Source organism: Pteronotus mesoamericanus, unplaced genomic scaffold (assembly GCF_021234165.1).
Source record: "Pteronotus mesoamericanus isolate MK-2021 breed Mesoamerican mustached bat unplaced genomic scaffold, CSHL_Meso_final contig_134, whole genome shotgun sequence".
NCBI lineage: Eukaryota > Metazoa > Chordata > Mammalia > Chiroptera > Mormoopidae > Pteronotus > Pteronotus mesoamericanus.
This window is the reverse complement of record NW_026555061.1, coordinates 248,916-272,582: the sequence shown is the minus strand read 5'-3', so window position 1 is coordinate 272,582 and position 23,667 is coordinate 248,916. Positions and strand designations below refer to the sequence as shown.

Genomic DNA, 23,667 nt, shown 5'->3' with positions numbered 1-23,667 from the left:
GCTCTGTGCCGCTCAGGCCGCGCCCCTCGGCCGGTGCCACTGACCCAGCAGGGACCCGCAGGGAAAGTGGCATTCGCGCGAGCCAGTTTGGGGCTGTGGCGGCCGGCGCCACAAAATCTCACCTTCAGTAAGTTGAACCCGCGGGGTGAACCAGTGGCTCTGGATCCGCGGCCGCGGCCTCTCAGCCTCACAATTGTCCCACTGGCGTCTCACTTTGTAGGCCGGTCATTCCCACATCTATCGTCTCAAAAACTTGGCCAGCGCCAGCCCCTCAAGGAGGCGGCACTGCCCACCCGTTTGACGGGCCAAGAGGGCGGATTGGAGACAAGGCCCCTGCCGGCCCCAGCGTCACGCGGCGCGGGGTGCCCCTCAAGCACAGCCGGGCGCCTGCCGCGGTCCTGGGGGAGGGGGACCTGGGCCCAGAGGCGCCATTGTCGCCTCCGAGCGGCCGCTGGAGTCCGCCCTCTCGTGCTTGAGAGACACAGAGGGACTCGGGGCGCTCCCCCCGCCCGCCTGCCCACCCGCAGCGCGCGCTGGACCCAGCCGGCAAGCCCCTCCGTTCCTGAGACCCCCCCACCGAGAGAGGCTGCCGGCCACGCCCGCTCCTGGGGCTCTGACGGCCGGGCAGCGAGCGGGTGTGCGGCCCGGTCAGGCCCTGGCGGCCCGCGCCTTGCTGGGGTCGGCTCCTCACGTTTCCCGTCCCGCCTTTTCTTCCCAATACTAGGTAATAATTCTGTTTTCTCTGGCTCGGACGAAAGTTATACGATCAGTAGATGTGATTAATCAGGAAGTAAGTATTTCACTCTGGGGTGGAGGCTGAAGAATCCCAGATCCCGGGGAGTCTTCCGGGAGGACAGACACTGCAGAGTAGCCAGAGGGACAGAGGGCAGTGACGGTCAGTGAGCCGGATGGACAGAGGCCAGCGCGGGACTGGGCGGGGGGTCGCCCCGAGGTGCCCGGGAGCCACCACGGCGCCTCCTGGCTCCCTTTCCCTCGACCGGGACCGGGCACCCGGTGTCATCGCGGGTCAGGCCTTGAGGATCTGCTTCTGAGAAGAGGGAGGGGGGCAGAGCCCCAGAAGAACAAGCCGGAGGGAGGGAGGGGGTCCTGGGGGCGGGAGGAAGGCTGAGGCCTGGGGAGGCCTGTGGGCTCTGGCAATGGGAAGGGCACGCTGAGCGAGAGGGCACGGGGCCACGGACTGTCCTCCCACACCCCCGCCCCAGGGACCGAAGGGGAAGGCCAGAGGGCGGACGGCTGCGGAGGAGCAGCGAGTGCAGGCGGAGGTGGGGCCCGGGGCCCAGCCGGGAGAGACGGGTCTGTGAGCGTGGCGGCCGCTGAGCTGGGCGAGGGCCCCATCGGCAGGAAGGAGTGGGAAGACGGGCACGGGAAGCAGGCACACTGACAAAACTGGACAAGCGTCGATTTTCAGGGAGTAAAGGGACCAGAGTGGGGGGCGAGGGCGGGACCAGGCCGGGGTCAGCGGCAGGAGCGAGCTCAGCCAGGACGTGGGCCGTCCTGCGCCACGCAGGGAGCCCCCTGTCCCCGCTCACGAGGCGGGACCCGCCCTCTGGGGGTGACGGTCCCATCCTGTCTCTAAGGAGGATGGCGCTCAACCCCCCGCAGGCGGGCAGGTGCCGGCACTGCCTCCTCAGGGCTCTGCGGGCTCAGGAGCAGGGCAGCCCGTTTGCTCTGTCGAACTTGTCCGGGCGAACAGGAAGGTGTAAGTCGCCGACAGCAAGACAGGGACCTGCGGGGCGGAGGCAGATGGTGGCACCATCGCCGCCTTTAAACTTTGGCTGCATCCAGGTGGCCACAGGAGCACCCCGCCAGGCGCCTGCATCTCTGTTCCCACGTCTGGGGGCCCCACCACCTGCCCTCCCCCGCTCTGCTGCCCCGAGGGCCCCTATGCAGGCTCCGCCCCGCTTTTGGCCCCGTCTGAAGGGCGAGGGCGACCCCGCAGCCTCTGGGCCCCGGGGCCTGGTGTCTCCAGCTGACCCTGCTCTTGGGCATCGCCTGACAAGGCCACAGCCGTCAGCACCAAGCCCTCCCTCCCGAGACGAACTTCCGTTCTGATGGCCCTTGTGTTTCCACGTAGCAACGTCGTGGCTTCTGCTGCCACAAGGTTTTCTGAAGGTTCCCCCGCCCTGCCCGCCTCCAGGGGTTCCAGGTGGACGCTGTGCCGTCCAGAGCCCGGGCGGCAGCAGGGGACTCCTCCACCCCCTTCCCCCAGGTGCCTCCCATGCGGCCCTTGGAACTCGCCCCACCCCCACCTGTTCTAGAATGTACCTGAGGTCAGGCCCGGTCTCCTGACAGATGCGGCGGAAGTCGCCAGGGCCTGGCTGTGTCCGCTCAGACATAGGCCACATGCTTGTGGGGGTGGGGAGCACTCACCCTCAGGATCACCCGCCGTGCACCTGGCTGGGGTCCCCACTGTCCCCTGGGCCCAGGTGCCCCTGCAGCAGGCGAGAGGGACAGCACAGTCCCCTGTGTGCGTTGGGGGCGCTGGGACCACAGGGCCCCACTGAAGGCTGGGGGGACGAGAGGCGGAGCCTGGCGGGCAGCCCGGGGCCAGGCTGGCTTCCAGAGGAGGGGCCGCGGGCCCGACGCGGTCTCTGTCGGCACCGTGCCCGGTCCCCACAGTTTGGCTCCCTCTGCCCTGGTCCCCGCGCCAGCCCCCGGCCCCAGCCCCAGCCCCAGCCCCAGCCCCACGAGGCGGCTACCCTCCAGGGCGCCCGGCCCCCGTCTGAGGGCAGTGCTCACACAGGCTGTGCGGCCGCGAGGCCCCTGAGCCGGTGCTGAGGCGGGCGGGTCGGCGTGGGCACCGAGGATCCAAGGGGGGGATGTGGCAGCTCAGCCTTTGGGGGCGAACACATTTCCAAGCCCTCGGGCTTAGCCACTCTGTTCCTGGCTGGCCACACGCTGGTTCCAGCGAAGGACCGGGCGGGCTGCTCGCGTCCGGATCGAAGCGGCTCTGCTGAAGGGCCAGGCACCGACCGTGGGGGGCATAAACTCCCCCTGGGCAGGACTCTGCTGCCCCACCCCCCGGCCCTGGCAGGAAGCTGGTTGGTCAGAGTCCGCGTGCCCGGGGGCCTGTCCATCACCGCGCTCCCCGCCAGCCGGGCCTGGGCTGGCAGCTGGGAGGCCCGGCTCCCGCCACCGGCTGGCTCCAGCGTCGGTGCCCTGGGGACGGGTGGTTCAGTGGGTTTAAACTCTGCAACATGTATCCAGACGCTGGGCTGGGGAACCAGCTGGTGAGGTGCTTTTGCTGAGTCCACCGTCGGTCGGTAAGGCAACAGGAGAAGGAGTGAGCAGGGCACCCCGGCGGACGGATGGGCGCTTTGTGGGGCTGCAAAGGTAACCTCGCGTGGTGGCAACGAAGCAGGAACCTTTACATGGATTTTGTGTCCTGTCCTCGTGTTGCTGCTCTGAGCATGTGGCAGCGTCCTCCTCAGCCGGAAACGATTTCTCACTGATTCCTCCGTGCTCCTCACGCACTGAGACGGCGAGCGCTGGCAGGTTCCCTGTGAACCCTCCCCTTCCTGAGAGAACGAACAAAGGCGGGCGTGTACGCACCTCCGTCGCCCCTGGCTGTGGCGCAGCAGCGTGCCCACGGGTGCCCGGAGCGCTTTTCCGTCTCTTAAAGCTGCGCGTCGGCCCACCGTGCGGGGGTTTCAGACCCTCTTTAGGCGGTGCCGCGCTGAAAGCCCTGGTGTGTCGGTTTGCGCACGCCCTCAACCCAGCTCCCAGGACTGAAAGTGCTCAAGAGGCCTGTGCCTTTGTCATCTCATGGCTGTTTCCGAATTGTTCTCCCAATGGCTGTAAAATGATTCACCTGTTGTGCAAAAGTGCCTCTACCTCCATTCTCACCAACAGGCATAAAAACTCAGGCGTTTGCCTCTGTAGCGGGTTTTCTGTTACTCACAAGGTCGAGCATTTCTTTGCATTTTCTCTTCATTGGATTCTCTGGTTCAAGAGCCTGCCCACTTGTCCACTCAGTGGCTGCTCTAGGCCTTTTTGTTGATTTCCGGGGGCTCTGTACATTTTGAGGGTGCAGGTTACAATAGTGAAATGTGTATTTTCTTACTGTCTTGGTTTATAAATACACTGATGACTGGTGTTTTGCGCAGAAGTTTTGCTGTTACGTGGTTTAACCTCTAAATCCCTCCACGGCACTTGGGTCTTCAGTTTTGATTAGAAGAGTCTTCCCCTGACTACAAAGTTATAAAGGGATGCTTTCCGCCAGCCCCGTTAGGGTTTTATTTTAACGCTGAAATGACTGGCTGGCGCGTGTCCCGATGCGCAGGGCGGCTGAGGGTGCGGCTTCTCCCTTTCACTGCTTCTGCTGGTCTGAGATGCGCCTTGTTCTGCGCGGATCCCTTGCGACGCCTGTTTCTGCCTGTCCTTCAGAGCGTCCGTCCGGGAGCCGCCGCGACTGCACCGTGGTCACGACGGCCACACGGTTTGGGGCTGGGGGGCCGCCGCCCTCTGGCGGCTCCGTCGTCGCGGGGCGGTCTGTCTGTCCTTGTTGGCTGTCTTTTCTCTCTGAACCTCGGAGTCAGGCTGTTAGTCCTCGCCCCGTGATAAAAACTAAAACAAAGATGCAGAAGAACCCGGATTTTTATTATTTTTACTGAGATTGCGTTAACTCACGAGTTGGAGAAATTAGCATTCTAGATAGTGAATCTTCCTAATGAATGACAGAGTGCGCTTCCCCTTATACTGGTTTTGTGTACCAACTTTTGAGGGCATTTAAAAAGGCTCCTCCCACAGACCTTCACTTCAGTTCATCCCTAAATACTTCATCTTTGTTTTTGGCCCATTAAACGGGGGCAGTTTCTTCCATGATATTTTCTAAAGCTATTAGTTTCTCTATATTAATTTCATACCCTGATCTTACTCAATTCTTTATCGAAGGCTTTTTATTCAATTGTTTATAGGTTTTCACTTGTAACTGTCTATAGGGCTATATGTTACCATGTTAAGAAAATATTTCTCTAATCTTATTTTATTGACGTTTATGATGCTGAATTTTATCTTGCTCAGCTTCCATAAAAATGACTCTTTTATTAAACCCTTGGACCTGCTGAAAGATAGGACAAATCACAGGCACCCAAAGCAGCTTCAGACCAGTGATCTAAAGCCCCGCAGTGATCGGCCCCGTGGCCGTCGGTTCAGAGCCAGGGCTCCCGGGGCCCCGCCTCGGCAGCACCCCGAGCTCACTCAGCAACGTCGCCGCAGCAGGACGGAGAGCTCGCGCCGGCCCTTATTAAACGCCTCCGTTTCGCCCTCTGCATGTGGAGGATAACACATGTATTTCCAAGTGCAGAAAGCGGCGCACAGTATGCCGCGTTCCGTCCTTCCGGAACAAAGCCACCCCTATGGCCGCGGGCGGAGTCGGGTCGCAGGCTGGCGGACAGAAGAGGCAAAAATCGTCAGTAAATTTAAATGGGCGCAGCGCCCGCTTTTTAGAGCCTCCTGAAAATAAAATAAGAAATAAACAATTAGGCAAGTAGGTAGGCCGTCCACCTCCGCAGACGCCCGTGTCAGGGACGGCCGGCCGCCCGTTTCCATGGCGACGGCAGAGGGCGCGAGGCGGGCAGAGGAGCCGCCGAGCCCCTCTGGGTCTCTGAAGGCCGTCCCCGCAGCCGCCCTGTCGCCTCTCAGTCCCGCAGACTCACAGGGGGATTGGGTGGCAATGGGAGCTCTGCCTCCGAGGCAGAGGGGCGCGCGCCCCCGGGGGCCGCAGTCCGCGGGCTTTCCGCACTGCGCTTCTCTCCCGGGCCTCCGTGGGGCGCCCGGAGCCCACGCTGCGTCCCGGCCGGACTGGCACCCAGGGCCTCGCCGCGTGCGCCGTGGGTGGGGGTCCTTTGAACGGCCTGCAGGCACTGACACCTGGGTCCTCTGTTGTCTCCTCTGCAGAGAAGTGAGCGGCCATAAACGCCTCACCTTGAAGTGGGGGGGCGGGGGCGTCACCGCACCGAGGGCTGAGAACGGAAGGCTTTCCCTCCCCGCGAGCTGCCGAGCCCCAAGCAGCTGGACAGGGCGCCCCCACCGGTGGTTTGAAGGGGCGAAGTCTCGCAGGGCCCGGGGCTCGGCCCGAGGTCCGCAGCAGGCACGCGGTGCTCACGGGTCCCTTTAGTCCCCAGACACACGGCTGAGCCTGCGACAGACAGAAACGGTACGTCGCCGCCCGGACTGTCCTGGGACTCCGGCTCCCGTGACGACCAGGTCCGCTCGCAGGCCGGGGCTCAGGCGTCGTGCTTGGCCCGGCCGCTTCGAGGACGCTGGGACGAGAATGCACGCGGCCCAGGCCCGGCCCCAGCGGCTCGCCCGGGCGAGGTGACGGGCGTGCGGGGCAGACAGCCCCGTCTGTGCACGGGCACGGGCGGCGCCCCTGGCGGCACGTGGGAGTGGGGCTGTGGCCGCGTGTGAAGACGGGGTTTGGAAACATTCACGGCCAACAGAGACCCGTCGCCCCGGCAGACCCGGACCAGCGGGGTCTCTGTCCGCGGCCCAGGGCCCGCGCCGGCCTGTTCGCGCTGGGACGGAGACGTCCGGCTGAGGACCACGGTCCCCACCGCCCTGCCCCGCCCCGCCCCGCCCGGAAGCCCGCGACCACGGCCCCAGCAGCCCCAGCGGCGCTTCCCCCGGAGAACAGGTGGCCCCTTGGAAAGGTTAGCGCCTCCTGAAGCCACAAGACAAACGACCTGACTCTGGTGTGTGACGACAGCTTCTGCTTTGCTCGCTGTGCACAGCGTCCCCCGCCGCGGCCACGCCTCTCGCCCGGCGCCCCCGCTGCGTGGCCCGGAATCGGCGCACGGCGCACACCTGTCCGGCCCCCTATGGCCCGCCCCCCGCCTGCCGCGGCGCAGTCCGTCCTGGCTCCGCGTCCTCGGGCTCCGGCTCGCCTCGCGGGGGCCTGGGTTCCTGCCACGTCTTGCAACGGGTGCAGTGGGCAGCCCGAGAGCCAGCGCGTCTGCTTGTCCCTGCAGGGGGACGTCCTCGGCGTCCTGCTTCTGTCCTTCAGCCTCGGGGCCGGGCTCCGCTGCCCTGACCCTGGGGCCTGAGCCCCCGGAGACCCGGCCCCGAGCCTGCACTGCCGTCGCCCCGGCACCGTGGATGGGCCTCCACTCTAATCACCAGGCTCCTCCAGAGAGGGGCCCCCGGCGCACCCAGCGAGGACAAGTGGGCACAGATGGGGTCGCCGCCCCCCACTTCAGGGCTGTTTCTCGGTCATTTGGCATCGCTGTCTCAGCCGTGGGTAAGACAGAGACAAGCAGCCGCTCGCGGGCCCAGGACAGGCGGTGAGTATGTGCGGGGGGTGGGGTGGGGGGGCACTCACGAGGGTCTGCGGGTGGGCAGCGGCCGGAGGGGGTCACCCTGGGACCCCAGGACCGTCGCCCACAAGGGGCTGGGCCTCTCCATCCACAGGCTGGTTTGGGCGCAGCACACTGGCTGCCGCGGCTCTTCCCGCCTGCGTCCGGGGCAGAAGCCTCAGTGCAGGCCCGGATGGAGGGCCTGGGCGGCTCTGGGAGCCCCGGGGCGGCAGCCCTCTCACACTCAGACCCGCGGCGCCCGCCTGCGTCCGCTGCCGCTGGGACAGGGCGCGCCTGGCCGGTCGGAACATGGCTGCTGGCCCGAGATGTGCTTTGAGGCTGGCGCTTCCACGAGTAAAATTCTGAGCCCCGGGCGACCCTCGGTCACCTGTGGGCTACGCCCTCAGCGCTGCTCGTCCTTGGCTGAGCCCCTGCCAAGGCCACCGCCCGCCCGTGGGGCCCCCTCGGGGTGTGCTGTCCCCGAGAACGTGGCTGAGAGGACGTCCGTCCCTCCTGCAGCAGCTGGTCCCTCATCTTCCGCTGGCGACTGTCTCCTGGGCACATGCTGTCCGTGGGCACTGCCACTGGTCCCTGCGTCTGCATCTGTGTGACGTTTCCACGCCACCCGGTCCCCAGGGCCCAGCACCAGCCACCCATAGGACGTGACTGAGCGGTCGGCGGTCGTCTCGGGAGCGAACCCTGCGCCGAGCCTGGGGCAGGGAGGGGCTCGTTCTGTGCCGACCCCACGTCACACCGTGTACTGCGGGCACTGGTGTGACCAGGAGCAAGTCCACCGTGTCACAAAATGCATGCCCCGGTGGCCCTCACGCTGTGGTGACGTGGTCTCTGTGGTCAGGGAGCATCCGGGGACCCAGGCTTCCCTGTCTCCCGGCCCCACCAGCCTCCGGGTCAGGGGCCCGGTCGCCCATGGTGCCGCCTGTGTGGGCCACGCGGCCTCCATCCCGTCGTGGCCGGAGCAGGTGCCGACGGGAGCAGCCAACGGCACGTTGCTTTCAACAAAACCCTGTCCCGGGGTCAGGCGGCCACGCCGACCCCGCCCCGGCCTGGCGTCTCCCAGGTGGGCCCGTGCGTGGGCCCGGAGGGCACAGAGGGCGGCCCCTCCCCACCCTCAGGTCCAGGGTGAGGACGGCACGTGGAGGCCGGGGCGGCGGGGGCCGCCGGTTCCCCGCTCGACTGTGCCCTGTGGGACGGGGCCGCAGTGGCCCCCAGCCGTCTCTGCCACGGGGTCCTGGTGTTTATCTGACAGGAGGAGCCAGGCCCAGGGGCCCCTGAGGCTGTTCAGGCTCCGCGTCTCACACCCAGAACGGGCCACGTCGGCCCTGAGGTCCGCGGCCCAAGTCCACACTCTCTCCGTCGAATAGGGTTCGCGTCCTGCCCCCAACGAGCCGCAGGACCCTCCGCACGTCACGTCCTCTCTGCGGGCATAGTTTCTATGTCTAGAAACGCAGATTCTAACTTTTTTCTTCATCCTGAAAAATCAGGGAACGCCTGGCAGGAAGGCAGACGTGGGGTCAGTCACCCCCTGATCCCACTCCCGGTGACAGGCTGTGTCCCGGGACCTCCGCCCGCCCCCCGGGTCCTCACCCACAGAATGGGGTGCGAGGGCAGCGGCCCTTCACCTCACACCACGGCGATGACGTCATGTGGACGTGGCTGAGCCCTGACTGGGCTGGTGGGACCGGGGTGAGGACGAGGAAAGCAAAGTGATCGAGATGAAAGAGTGGGCGGATCTGGGTCCGTGTACACGACAGAAGGGCTTCAGGAGCCGACAGGACCCGAGGGCAGAGGCCAGGGACCTGCCCCTGAAAGTCCGCTCTTGGCCGGAAGGGCCGCGTTGCAGTGACCGCCGGCCTGGCCAGGTGAGGGCTGCGGACCCCCGAGTCCTGGCGGGCAGGGCCGGAGTGGACATCCCAGGACAGACACACGGCCTGGCCCAAGTGTAATTCAAGTGCAAACATCTTTTAGAACCAGATGAACTTTGTGCTGGAATAAAAAAATTCCCCTAGGTTTTTCAGCTGCGGTGTTCTTGGTAAGTCTGTCCTCCATCTTTGCTTGGTTTTGTTGTCTTTCTCGCGGGCCGGCCCCGCTGGCATTGGGGCCCGGTGGGCGCTCTCACTGGGGATGTGGAGCTGCCGGCCGGTCCCCTCAGCCGCATCGCAGCCGCCTGGGGGGCCGCCGGCAGCCCCTCCCCCAGGAGCGGAGCGCGCTCCTCGGCCGCAGCGGGGCCGTGTCTGCGGGGCCGTGGCCCGCACATGCCTCGCACTTCGCTCCGTCGCATGTGGACAAACCGGCGGCCGTGGGAGCGCGGGCCCATGTCCTGCAAGCCTGGCAGCACCGCTCCCAGCAGCCCGTGCGCCCTCGCGCCCCTGCCGGGCTTCGGGAATCCTCGCAACGTATTCAGACTCTAAAGGCCGTGTTTGTTACAACTGCCTGCGGTCAGTGATCCTCGACGCCACGGTGGTGACGGCTTTGGGGCGTCACCCGCCTTTCCCGTTCATTCATGTGAACCGGCGCAGGTCGAGCATGTGCCCCCTGCCCCGCCACCCGCCTCCCTCCCTCCCCTCGGGCCTCCCTGGCCCCCGAGACCCAGCGAGGTGACGTCAGGCCCGTTCACAGGAACCCGGCAACCGCCTCTGAGCGCTCAAGCGGGGAAAGAGTCGCAGGCCTCTCGCGGGGACCCACGCGCCGGAAGCCATGCGCCCGGCGACGCAGGCCGGCTGACAGCCGGGGCGCCTCGTCCGGGGAGCCCGCTGCGCACACAGAGGACGAGTCCTTGAGGGACGGCAGAAGCGCTTCCCCTGGGAGCACACGGGGGACGCGCGGGTGAAACGGCCGAGCGCTGATGTGCCGGAAGTTTCCGCGGCCGGGACGGAGGGTCACGCCGGCCGCCACGTCCCCGTACACCAGAGCCCGACCCAGGGCCACGCCCTCCTCCCCGCCGTCCCGAGGGGGCCGAGCGCAGCGAGGGGGCCGCAGGAGACGTGCGCGGGGCGGGCGGAGGCGGGGCGGCCGTGCGGCTCCGGGAGGGAAGCCGTGTGCGCGCGGCCAGTGCGAGGCGGGGAGCGCGTCGCCCAGGAGACCTAGACCCCCGATGGGGGCCCCTCCTGGGCACGCACCCTGGGTCATGCACAGCCCTGAACACGCACTCTGCGTGGACTCGGTCGCGTGTGCACCCCGATCGTGGACGTCCCTCCTCACAGACCCTCCTGAGTGTGCACCCCACTGAGAAGGGATGTCCTGCAGGGTGAACCCCGCTGACCAGGCCCTGCCCACGGACCCCTGAGCTCGGTGCCCACACAACAGTCACCCTAGTAAACACTCTTGGATGTAAAAAAACCTTCGTAAACTTAAAAACTAAAGTTGCAGAAAAGGGGCATGTTTTACTGTATACGAATTTTTATAAAGCACACACAAATTGGAGAAAATCTACTTTTCTAAGCTAAAAACATAGGCTCAGACTAACTCTCAGGCCTGTGCTAAGTGACCTGAGGCACGTCCCCCCCGTCCCCGCGCACCCCCCGCCCTGCACTGGGGACGCCTGCAGCCGCCCCGGCACCGGAAGCGTCACAGACGCCTGCCGGGCACCAGGTGCGGGGTCTCGGATTTTGGCCATTTCTGCCGGTCACTGACCAAGTGTTTCTTTTGTCATTTTAAGAGCTTTCCCCTTAAAGTTTCCCAGGGTATGTGGATGGAAGAACAGCAGCCCCGAAGAGGCCCCCTTCTGCCCCAGACCCTGCGGACGGGTCGGTTTACCTGCAAAGGGGGCGCAACGCAGACAGGGTTGACACCCACATCGGCTGGTCCTGGGCAGGGAGACGACCCTGGATTCCCCGGGTGGCCCCGTGTGATCTTGAGGGTCCTCACATGAGGGGGTGGCAGAAGTGGGGGTCAGAGCGATGCCACGTGACACAGAGCCACCGACCGGCCCCCGCTGGCTTTGGAGGCAGTGGGAGGGGCCCTGAGCCAAGGGCTGCAGGCGGGACGGACAGACAGACAGGACTTTGCCCCAAAGCTCCCGTGGACACGGCCCCGCTCACACGGAGATTTTCGCTCCGTGGCGCCATTGGGATTTCTGACACGAGGCAGCGACACGAACAGTGGCCGAGGGGTGAGCACCACACCCGCAGGCTCTGGGCCCAGCCTCTCCACCCGCGACCTCCGCCAGCAGCTCCGGAGCCCCTCCCGTGGGCGGGGACGCCAGGCCCCGGCCCGTCCAGAGACAGGGTGGTCGCGCCCCCGCCCGCACCCGGCAGCCCCGCCTCCCGCACACCTGGGCAGCCCCCGCGGGGAGCTGAAGCCAACGGCCCGGGGGCGGGGGCAGCCTCCTGGGTCCCGGGTCGTCCGCAGCCGGTTTGCTCGCGCACTGGCCGGGCCCACAGCGGAGGCAGCCGCGCCGTCCCCACGAGGCTGACCCACCCCAGAAAGACTCCCCGCTGCGCTGATGGCTGTGCCGGGCGGGCCCCCGAGGGCGGCTCCCCGACCCGTGCAGGTCACGGCCCTCACACTCCTGGGTCTCGCCTGAGACCCCGGCCCCTGCCGGCCCCTGTGTCTGTGCCTCTGGCCTGACACTGGCCGAGGAAGCAACCAGAGCCCCCCACCCCCCGGGGGCCGGTCCCATGCGGCCTGACTCCCGCAGCGGGGGGAGGGGGAACTGCCCCACCTGCGTGCAGCTTGCGCATGCGTCGCAGGCTGTGTGTGCTCGGCCCGCAGGAGCCCGCCCCGCGGGGCTGCCACAGGGCCCGTGGCCCCAGACATGGGAGCGGAAACGGTGGGGACCCTGTGGGCGGGGGCGGCGCACCCCACCCCAGGGGAGCAAGTGTCTGAGATCGCTGAGATTAAAAGGGGCACAGACAGACTCGTGCAGCGGCCAGACCCATCCGACGCGCCCCGCCTGGCCCCCCCCACCTCCAGGGCGACGGGCACCCCCGGGCCTGCATCCCCTCGCGCATGCTGTGCCTCGGGCCCGGGGAGGGGCCGCGGCCGGGACGTTGGAGGAGGCGGCCGGGCGGGGCGCGGGGCCCGCGAGTGAGGAGGCAGGACCGGAGAGCCCGGCCCAGGGTGCCGAGCCGCATGGGGGGCAGATGCGGCAGGGGCAGGGGGCCCCCTCCTCGGACCTTTGTCCGAAACTCCCCCAAGCACCGGGGGACACGCAGCGAGGTCAGCCACCCAGACCAGCCCCACCCCGCTCGCCTGGGTGGGGGGTGCACCTTAGAACTAATTCCAGAGGACGTGCGGGTACGTGTTCCATTCGCAGGTGGCTGCTGTTTTACATTGTGTCACCTGAACAGGCGGCCGATGGGCGGGTCCGCGTGTGCAGCCCCTGCGGCCCAGTAAGGCCTTTCCCGTGACCCGGGCCCTGATCACCTGCCACGAGCCTGGGCGCACAGCCGTGCGGAGAAGGGAAAGCAGACACCAAGACGAGGAAACTGGAGGGCGGAAGCGACGGCCGGCCACGCGGCACCAGCGGCAGCTCGGGGTGGTCCCGCAGCCACCGCGGCCCAGCCTGCTCCCCTGCTCAGCGCCCGCTCTGCGGAGGGGCCCCCTGGCTTTCCTAGAGGGCCACGTGGACCCTCCAGGTCCTTCACGGTTCGGGGGGTGGGGGGGAGGCGGCAGAGAGCCACGCAGCTCGGCACTGTCTCACCGGGGAACCGCACGCCCCACACGCCGCACCCCCCGGCAGGACACCGCACGGGACTGCACCGCCCCCTACAGCCCCGATCCCGGCCCCAGCCCCGCGGCGCCCGCCCAGCTGGAGGAGGAAACAAACGTTTGTTTGGACAGTTTACATCCGCTGCTCCATGCTGCTTCAGACCGGATAAAGGGGAGCTCTGCGTAATATACACAGGAACTCCTGTTACTGGCGCAATCTTAAAATATTTACACCACATGCAAACAATGCTGAGGAATCCCCGCAAGCCATATATTGACTTCATAAACACGGGGCCACTTTGCAGCGTTTGTCTCGGTCGCACATGACAAGTTCATGACCACGGCGGAGCAGAGCCCAGGCCGGGGCTGCAGGAGCGAGGCTGCTCTGTACACAACGCGCTGCTGGCCGGCTGTGCGCCGGCCGGGGTGGGCCGCCGTCTCGGACCCACCGAGGCGCAGACTTCGGGGGCCGAGGGCCCCCCGCAGCTGGACGCACCCTCCCCCCCCCCGCCCACCTCGCACGGGCACGAGCTCAGCCGGCTCTGCAACCCCAGCAGCCGGGGGGGAGGCCCCAGGGCCCCCAGGGGGCCACCATCTCCCGCTGCCCAGCAGGGCCCTCCTGGCTGTCCCGCTTCCCGCAGGCTCTGGCCCCTCCCCCGACGGCCCCCGGGGCCCCCAGAGCCGCTCTCCTCTCGGGTCCGGTCCCGGTGGTTAAGTGTGAAAAGAAGCAAACGAAGCTCAGCTTCTTCCCACAAAAGGGTCTGGGCATCCCTGAAGTCGCAGTTTGTTTTACTATCATTTACCTCTGGGAATGAGAAAACAGACCCCAGTAAGCCCAGGGGAAACAAACTCCCTCCAAGTCTCCATCACAACGTCCAGGGAGGGGGTCTGGTCTGCGCTGTGCGCCCCGGGGAGGGGATTCTGGGCAGCAGTGTCCGGCGACTTGGCCAGTCCTCAGGGCGGGCCGGCCCGCGCCGGCGCCAGCAGGCTCTGGAGGAAGGTGAGCCGCGTGGCGAACTGTCTCGGCGGGTGACCGAGGGTGGGAGGCGGCAGGCCCGTCTCTGGCCCTGCTCACTGAGCTCGGGGACCCTGGCCAGAGGGGCACCCAGCCCCCCGTCATTCCCTGAGGTCGCTGCAGCCGGGAACCGACGCCGGAGGAGCACACGCCTGACCACGTCTCCGGCCATGCCTCGCATGTCTGCCCCCCGCCACGCAGCGCGGAGGCCTCATGGAGGAGGCCAGCACTGGCCCGACGGGACCCTTTGCGCCGCGGAAATCGGCCGACACCGTAAATCAAGGCTCTCCCCTCATGTGAAGAGCAGGTTGTTGAACATTTACTGGTTCATCTCTGCACCCAGCCATCCATCTCACCGACCAGCGAGCCATTTCCCCGTCCGGCCATCCATTTAACCCGGCAGCAGGGCCCGGCACGTCCGTCGGAGGCCCCCGGGGGCCGGGCGCTGACCGGCAGGCACAGGCGCTGACAGCCGACCCCAGCTTGACTCTCTGGGTTTCTCCTCCTTTTACCTACAGCTGCCTCATTCGCACCAAAACTGACACACATTCTCAGCGATTTTTCTCTGTGGAATTGTTTCAAAGCCGTCAACTTACCTTTCGTGAACATGATTCCCGTTATTTTCTTTCACGTTTTCCATCAGACGGGGCCTCGCTAATTAGACTTTGCAGTCACATCCGCACGCGTCCCCCGCCTCGTGCCCCCGACTTTCCTCCAAGGCCTGAAAGCTGGCGGCGAGGGCGCGGGGGGCGGCAGCCGCTGCACTTCTGTCCCCAACTTCACAGAGTTTCCTGTCGTCCCGGGGGCCCCCCACACCGAGGGGACCGACCAGGGGACCCACGTGGGCCCGGGAGACGGGACGCGTCCCTGAGGGGGCTTGCCCGGCGTCCCGGCTGCCCGGCCCGCGGCCCCCGCGGCCCCCGCGGCCCCCGCGGCGCGGCTGAACGCTGCGGAAGGAGAGCGGCCAACACGCTGGGAAGTCAGACGCTCCCGCCCTCCCTCGCGTGTGCTGTGAATGCGCAGGGAGAAGGAAAACGTGTCAGGTCATGGCGATCACGCGATGACGGCTGAGAACACGCCCCAGACGACGCGAGGCCGTCGCTGCGCCGCACGTTTCGGGGACGGCTGAGGGGCTGTCAGTGTCCGCGTCACCCAAAGCTAAAGGCCCACGAGACTCACAAACCCTGACGTGTCCGCGAAGCTACGGGTCAAAAAGATCAAGACATTCATGTCACTTACGTTCTGCTGGCATCAATGATCTACTTAGGATCCAAACGTAACTGTATTTACAAAGTCCAAGTTTGAATAAACCTTAAAAAATAAACATAAAGAAATTTTACACACTTTGTTTCACAGTATGCACTTCTTCTAAATATTCAAAATGACATAGAAGAAATGCAATTCAGTTCATTATATTTAGTATCCAATTTTGATTCAACTTTAAATAAAGCTACATTTTAAAGTTAGTTTTTAATTTAACTAGATTACATACTTGATGAAAATAAAACTCCGTGGCCTCCGAGCCGTCCGTGCAGCAGCCAAGGCAGGCGGGGCGCCGCGCCCAGGACGACTCAGCCCCGTCCGCTGTCCCTTTGCCCCGAAGCAGCTCACTTTCCGCCCAAGTGAGCTGCGTGTCATGGACAACGCTCCCAGGCAGAGCTGGACAGAGGGCGTCCGGGGACGCCGGCCGGGCGGCGCCTGGCAACTGCCCTGCTGCCGGGACGGTCCCCTCCCCGGGCATCGCGGCCCGTGTCCCCGCCAGGCCCTGGGCCTGTTCCCTGCGCCCGAGGGTCTGCAGCGAGAGGCCGAGCGGCGCCTGGCGGCGTCGCGCCGGAGCCCCCGCGCTCCCTGTGTGGCAGGGAGGTGGCTCCGGAGTGTCGGGGGCCAGGGGGGCGGCTCTGGCCCGGGCTGTCGCCTCCACGCGGCCAGGGGGAGGCCAGCACCCAGCTCTCGCCTCCGGTTCACTGATGGGAGCGTCGTCCTCAGAAATAGTCTCCAATGATTGGTAACCTACGAATGCCGCTTGGTGCTTCCATCCCCAGATTGTGGGGACAGGTCTCATTAGTTCAACAACCACTTACCGCCTGCCTTGCGTGTGCCCGGCTCTGGGATGAGGAGACAAGTGAGAAAAGGCCCCCGAGCCCAGCACACGAGCACGTTGTGGGTCACCGGGCCGGAGAAAGGGCCAGGTCAGGGCTGGGGCGCCCCCTGGCAGGGGGGCGGCGGGACTGCCCCGCGGCCCCGGCCTGGCTCCGTGCGGGTGTGGAGCGCGGCCGCCTGCAGGAGGGACCCGCGAGCCCGCGGCCGCCACGCACCCCCGAGGCCGGGGGCAGGGGGTGTTCCTGGGGGCACAGGCGTCTGCGTGGAGGGACGGCTCAGCACAGCCCGGTGGCAGCCGCGGGGAGGCGCGGGGGCAGAGCCGGGAGGCCGCTCCGCCTGTGGGGTCCAGGTGCCGAAATGCGAGCACTTCTGGAAGCTCTGCGCTCGCTGATGTTGTTGCGGGCGTGTGAGGCGTAGGCCCCCGTTCCGAAAGGACATGCTTAGGAAGCCACACGGTTTGCTGGGTTCGGTGAGTGATCTATTTTACAGAGCTTACCAGTACGTCCGCCTGCCGGCAGTAAATCCTTCCCTGGCTGAGGCCGGGGAGGACGCCGCGCGGGGGCCGCCGCGCAGCCCCCGTGTGGCACGGGCCGTGTGAAACGCCTCCGTCCGGCTAAGCAGAAACAGATGTTTGAACAGCAGAGCGAGCAGCAGCCGTTCTTCAAACAGCAGATTAAAACATCTGTCAGGGCCGCCCGGAGGGAGGGCCGGGCCCGCAGCTGGGCCTGCCGGTCACAGGGCTTCCCGGGGCTGGAGGGCGGACGGGGGGCAGGGGCACGAGGTGCCCTACCCTCTCGGTTACTCGCGGCTTCTCGTCAGGATTCGCAGTGTCCTGTCCCGCGTCCGGCCGGCCTGTCCCGCGTCCCGCCGGCCTTCCTCGGGACTGCCTCGAGCAAGGTCTTTTCCTCTCCTCAGGGCCTGGACAGAGGGCCCCCCGTCTGGTCTCTGTGTCCCTGGCCTTGTGCGGGCCCTGGGCCCCTTCTCCTCCAGGACCTCTGCTCAGCACTGTGACCGGGCATGTCTGGGGGCCGCTTGGGCCGGTCCCCAGGCAGGTGACCTTGGCATCGCACAAGGCGCCGACCTGTCAGAGCCACAGGCTCCCTGCTGTGACCGGAGTGACGGACGGATCCGGGGGTTCGTGCGGGTCAGGGTGCCCGGGGGACACCCCGGTGTGGGCGCCACCGAGCAGCGGCGGGATCCGGAAGTTGTGGGCTCTGAAAATCATTTTCCACAGCTACACAGCCCCTGGCCCGGCTACATGGGCGGCCGAGAAAGGCGGTCACACCGAGCAGAGGCGCCCACTGGTGGCCTGGGGGCTCTGCCCGCATCCCCGGGGCCCCCCGGGGGACCCGCCCCAGGGCGTGTGAGCTCGTGGACGCTCCTGAACTGCCCGTGGGAGGCAGAACCCCGGGGGCCGGGGCCCGTCAGCGCGACAGCACAGCCGCTGCTGGAAGCGGTTCCGCGCGGCGTTCCCGTCTAAACCTGCCCCCCTCCAAAACGGGACGTGACCTGCGGGGCCTGACCCAACCCCTCCCACCCGCCAGAGCAGAGCCCCTCTGGCCAGGAGTGGCGGCCGTGCCGGGGCATGGCAGCGTGTGCTGGCGGCGGGAAGGAGAGCGAGACCCTCAGCCCCACCCAGGCGAGGACGTGAGTCCTGCCAGCGGCAGGGAGCCCTGTGGGCCTGGGCCCCCGCGGGCAGCAGGGGTCCCACCCGGCAGAGCCCGGCTGCCCCTGCCGCGCGGGGCCGCTGGTCCACGTTGCTGAGTGTGTGGTCATTTGAGTGCCCAGCAGCAGCTTGTGCCAGAAGGGCTGGGACCGGGCCCACCTGGGCCTCTGTCTTCGCTCGTTGGCGCCCCGCCCCCGGTGGGAGAGGAAGGCCTGCCCGGCACACGGGACCAGGGCTGTGGGGACCGGGGCTGTGGGGACCGGGGCTGTGGGGACCGGTGTTGAGTCCGGGGACCGCGCCCCTCGGCCGGAGGGCTCTCCGCCAGCGACCTGCTGAACGAGGACAGGGTGGGGCGGCGAGCCCTGGGCCCACACTCCATTCCTCAGCAGAAACACCCGAAAACGTATGTGTGTGTGTTCGCAGCCTGGGCCAGTTTGCAATTTATCTTGGTTTTCACCCAAACGGGCTGCGGACCAAGACAAACACGCTTTGATGTAATCAGCGAGTGACTCAGGCTGCGTGCGCGGTGGACCCCGTGCTGAGGAAGCAGGCGACTGGCCTTGACCGGGCGCTGACGCAACGCGGGAGCCTGCCCCGTGGGCGGCTGTGGGGGGCCGGCTCCGAGGGGAGCCGTGGGCTCGGCCAGGCCCAGGCCGGCCTCTGTCTGTGACTGCGTCGCCCTCGGCGATGCCTCTGTGGACCCGTTATTTGTCACACAGACGGGACTCTCCAACTCCCTCGCTCTCGCTTTCCGACACGTCCGTGCGGGGAGGAAGGGCTCCCAGGCCCGCGGCGGCACCGGGGCAGCCAGGACGGAGGCTGGTGGCGCGCGCGCTGCAGAGGCGACGGGGTCTGTGCCCGTCCACCTGGGGCCCAGGCTTAAGGGAGGGAAACGCACAGTGCACGTCACATAACATGATTCTGCCTTTCACCCCGGCATGCAGACACCCTGCATGTGCCATTGCATGCACACGCTGGCACGTCTACACGTGGAGTGGCGTGCGGTTCCTCGGAACAAAGGGAAGTCAGGGGTGGGGCGGGCGTCGGGGGAGGGCGCAGGGCGCGGCTGAGACGAGGCCGTGGCCCTGCTGCCCGACCCCGTGCGAGTGCGCGGAGGCGGTGTCACCGCCACCGGCACTGCCGCGGGCCCGGGGCCGGCGGGTTTCCTTTCTCTTCATACCTGAGAGATGGGTCAGACGTTCCGAGCAAACACCACAGCTCAGAATGCCTCCCGGCGATGAGAGCGAGGCCCGAGGGGGAGCGGCGGCCGCAGCTCGCGGGGTTTGCCGGCCGGTCCCGGCGGTGTCCCCACGGCCACCCAGGGGCCGCGGCGGAGCCCACGCAAGGGGGCAGCGTGACCCCCGCCGCGGGCTCAGCGTCACGGGCAGGCGGCGGGCGCGCCCGAGGCTGGTGCCGTTTGCCGTCAGCTGAAACATCTCCGGAAGTTCGGAGGGAACGTGCGACGGGGGCCGTCACGTCCCCTCTTTCCTCTGGGTGACGGGACGCCCTCCTTCCGCGGGCAGCGCACCCGCCGGCCTCCCGGCCTGGCCCTGGACCGGTGCTGCCGCCTCCGCCCGCCCGCGCACCGGGGAGGGCTTAGCTCGCTGCCTCGTGTCGGCCCGAAAGGCCGCGGTGACCGCCCCCTGTACCCAGCGCGAGGTTGCGGCTGTGCCTGTCGGGTCCCTGTGGACATCGCAAGTCCTTACAGTCTCGTTTCCTGTATGCCATGCCCTTGTCAGCACTGAAACGACCTCTGAGCCCCTGGCAACGGGAGCTGCAATTGGCCTCGATGGCAACCAGGAAGGGCACCGTCTGGTCCGGTCGGGCACCAGTGCCGCCGGCGTCTCCGGGGCCACAGACCCCACTCGGGCCATCTCCCCGGCGCTGGCTCAGGGCGCGGCCTCGCGGCTGCCCCTCGCGGGGTCCCCGCTCAGCAAGGAGGGGCACTGGGATGGAGGCGGTGCCCGGCGCTGTTCCTCGCCCCCCGGCCGAGGGCGGGCTCATCGAGCCAGGGCCGGGCCTCCCGCCCCCTCGCCCCGCAGCGCGGAGCTGCTGCTCGCTGTTCCGACCTGAATTGCATCATTTCCTGGTGGAAGAAGAGAATGGATTTGGAATTTTAAAGTGGCAAGTTTGGCTTTGGTAATTAAACACTGACTACAAGGTAAACATTGGTTGTTACGGCTGGAATTCCCCGATTACCAAGATGAGAGCCCTGCCAAGAAGATACATTTAAAGATCGTGCACATTGTCACGTGTCCGTAAGAGGCAGAAGAGGAAGGTTCTGAGAGAAAGACGTGCGAGTCGCTGGGGCGGGGGCGGGGGCGGGGGCGGGGGCGGCCCAGCGGAGTGGGGTCAGCGGTGTGGAGGCCGTGGAGGCCGTGCAGCCGCCGCCGTGCCTTGCCCGTCACTGTTTCCCGCCCGTCTTGTCCGAGCTGGCCTCTGTCATCATGACCTTTGTCCTGGCCGGCGGGCCCCACCTCGGGGACCGCTGGAGAGCCGCCCCCGCCACCCAAGCGCTCGAAAACCGTGAAGCCAAGGGTCATGTGCAGAGGCTGCTTTCGCGCGTCCAGGCCCTCGAATCAGCTGCCTGCCGCGCGGCCTGGGCGGGTCGTCCCCACGCCCGGTGGACGGTCACCTACTCGCCACAGTGAGCTGCCCTGTGCCCCAGGTGGCAGCCCGCGGCGTGGGGACGCGCCTCCCTCGTCTTCACGCCCATCGCCTGCCAGGGTGCCCGGCTGCGGTGCCGCCTGAGCGACTCGGCCGATCGCTCGGGTCTCCCTTGTCTCACTGGCGGGCGAGGAGGTCTCTCACCCGGGGCACGGGCATCGGCCCTGGGCTTCCGGGTCAGGGAGCACGCGCAGGGCGTGGGTGCGCGTGTGACCTGCGTGGCTGCCGCCCCCACACGTGCAGACGTGGCGACGCGGAACATGATTCCACCCCCCTCACTGTCCCAGCAGGAAGGTGCCAGGTGGGGACAGCGAAGGGAAAAGGCAGAGGGCCACAGCCGCCCCCACCCCCGCCCCCGGGGAGAGGGCCGCGCGAGGTCAGGGGCGGGCCTTTGGGCCAGAGCCTCGGACTTCCTGGGTCGCTCTCCAGCCGGCCCTCTCCGGGCGGCGTCGGATTTACACCCCGTGCAAGGCCCCCTCTTCTGGGACCCGTCTCTCAGTCTCCGAGGAAGTGGGACCGAGGGCCAGAAAGCACCGGAAGGACCCCGGACGTGGGGACGCACCAGCCACGGTCCACGGTGCCCCGCCGTCTGCTGAGCAGGCCCTGGAGGGGCCGTCAGCGTCCCCAGACGGAGCAGCCCCCTCGGAGGGCCGGCCCGCAGGGCCTTCCACGGTGCCCTCGTCACACCCTAAAGACAGGACGTCGCGTTAACCAGGCCCAGGCAGCGGCCCTTCCCAGCATTCGCAGGCGTCGGTTGCGCCGGGAACCGTGCGATCCAGTTCAGCGACACCCCAGTTAAAAATGACGAGTGAATGAGGACAAAAAGGCAGGCCATTTACCCCTCAGCACCTGCAGCCCTGGTGGTGGAGAGCGAAAGCAGCCTGCGCGTCCCTCAGCCACCGGCTCCGGCCCCGGGCGGGGAGGGATCGGGCTCCCGGGGCCCCGTGAGGGAGCAAGCTGGGCCTCCCCGAGGCGCCGGCAGAGCGCCTGGCGCGCCAGGCACCGTGGGGAGGCTGCGCCCGTGGGCCGCCGGCGGCGGGACTGGCAGGCAGGGGCGTGGCCCCGGGACCCGGTGCCGCTGCCGCGTCTGCGCCTGTTCCGCAGGGGCCGCCGAAACCCGCGGGTGCGGAGCTGTGTGTGCAGCGCACCCTCTCAGGGCGCGTGCCGGGCGCGGGCCACGGCCCCCGTCGCAGAGGGAAACCGAGGCTGAGAGCGCCCCGGCCCCAAGCCAGCGTCACACTCAGCAGGTGCAGAGGCAGGTCCGAGGGAGGCGGCCGGCCCCGGGGCTCCCGCCTGCAGGAGCTCTGGGGAGGAGGCAGCCGGCGGGGCCGCGGGGTGAGCGGGGGCTGCGGCAGGAAGGGGCGGGGAGGCCGCGGGTGGGAGGCTCACACCGGGCCCAGGAAGTTTATTTTACAGCTAATTTTTACACGTTTGTTTAATCTGTGACCAGGGGTCGTTGGTCAGGCCGCCGCTCCTGTCCTGCCGCCCCGTTCCCAGCCTCGGCCGCCGGGGACGGGGGAACAAAGCCCTTCCAGGGCTCAGCGAACAGGAAGCGCTCCCAGGACACAGGCGGCCGGTCACCCGGCGGAGTCAGGCCCAGGAAATTACTCTGGGCCTCGCGGTGGCCACCCTTGGTCCCGGCCCCGCGAGGGGCCACATGCCCCTGGGAGTCGATTCTGGTCAGTTACTGGGGGGCGGGGTGTCAAACGTTTCCATCACGTAACATCTTAATTCCTCTGAAAACACCCGTGCTTATCTTCCAGTCTCTCGAGAGGCGCGCGCACCCTCTGTGTCCTGCGGGGCCGCAGGGCGGGTCGCGCGCAGACCGCACGTCCCGCGGGGGGCCCTCCGGCTTCGCTGTCATCGGGGGGGGGGGGGCCACGCCTGGTTGACAATCTTTTTACACTTTTTAAAATTTAGGGGTTTTTTATTGTTCAAGTACAGCTGCCCCCATTGTCCTGCCACCGCCCCCCCCCCCCCCCCGGCGTCCTTGTCCTTGTCCTTTGACGCCCCCTCCCCCCCCCGGGCCCCCCGTCGCTGTCAGTTTGTTCCTCACGCCCGTGTCTCTGGTTCCTTTTTGATTGGTAGTGTGTTTTGCTGATTAGGTTCCGTTTATCGGTGAGGCCACAGGCATTTGTCGTCGGCCCCCTGGCGCAGTTCCCTCAGCACAATGCTCTCCGGCTCCGTCCACGCTGCCGCGAAGGGGAGCAGCTCCTTCTTTCTTTCTGCTGCGTAACCTTCCATCGTGTAAACGGAGCCGTTTTTGATCCGCTCATTGACGGATGGGCACTTAGGCTGCTTCCAGCCCTTGGCTATTGTAAATAGCGCCATGAGCATTGGGGTGCAGAGGTTCTTTTGAGTCGCTGTTTCAGGATTCTTAGGGTAGAATCCCCGCGGGCACACGTGGAGAGCGCAGGCCACCCGCCGCCAAAGTCAGGGGCGCCCACAAGGACGGACGGTCACGGGGGGATGGACGGTCCGCCTTGATGGCCGGCCCCGCACGCAGCCGGGCCGCGGCAACGCGCCGGAGGAGCCCTTGGCTGGAGACCAGGACTGGAGAGGAAGCCTCTGCCGCCTGCGTGCGCGGCCGGCGCTGAGCTGCGTGTCCCAAAGCCCGCGGGCCAACGCCCGGAGCCCCAGGGCAAGGGCGGCGGGAGACGGGGCCTCAGGGTGGGTGTGGGTTTGTGCCTCGGTCCCGTCAGGCAGAATCCCACGGGTGAGGTCTCAGGAACAGCCGGAATTACTATCTTGTCGCGGAGGCCACGCAGGCGGAGGCACAGTCGCCCTCCGCGTGGCGGAACGCGGGGCCTCCCGGGAGGCGGTCGGGACCGCGAAGAGCCACGCGACGCGCCTGCGGCTGTGCGCGCGCGCGCACGTGCATCCGTGTGCGCGCGCGGTCACGCGCGTGCGCGGCCGCGGCTCCCAGACCTGCGGCCTCCGTTCTTCGCTTCCGCGAAGCTGGGAGCGCGCCCCGCGGTCCTCGTCGCGACAAACAGCCCCGCGGCTTCGGGAGGTGCGGGCAGTGCGCTCGGGTGCGGCGGGTGCGGGCGGGGTCGGCCGCGGGAGCACAGCAGGGCGGCCGCTTCCTCGCGGCCCCACCGGGTAATCGGGCGGTGCCCTGCAGCCACCAGCCGGGCGATCCCAGGTGTTTGTCTTGGCCGCCGCTGTCGTAGCTGCCGCTGCGCCTCTGGCCCGGCCAGTCCCGGCCGCGGAAGGCGCTGGAAGGCGCGGTC

The 23,667-nt window shown here is 67.1% G+C and overlaps 1 protein-coding gene across 1 annotated transcript in view; it reads left to right on the top strand.

Annotated features, from left to right (window-relative positions):
• ERMARD (ER membrane associated RNA degradation) overlaps positions 1-5,980 on the top strand; it is a 30,578-nt gene extending 24,598 nt beyond the window's left edge. Inside the window, exon 19 of the mRNA XM_054595256.1 lies at positions 5,920-5,980. The gene's annotated coding sequence lies outside the window, so the exon portion shown is untranslated. The remainder of the gene's footprint in view (positions 1-5,919) is intronic.
• The last annotated feature ends 17,687 nt before the right edge of the window (positions 5,981-23,667 follow it).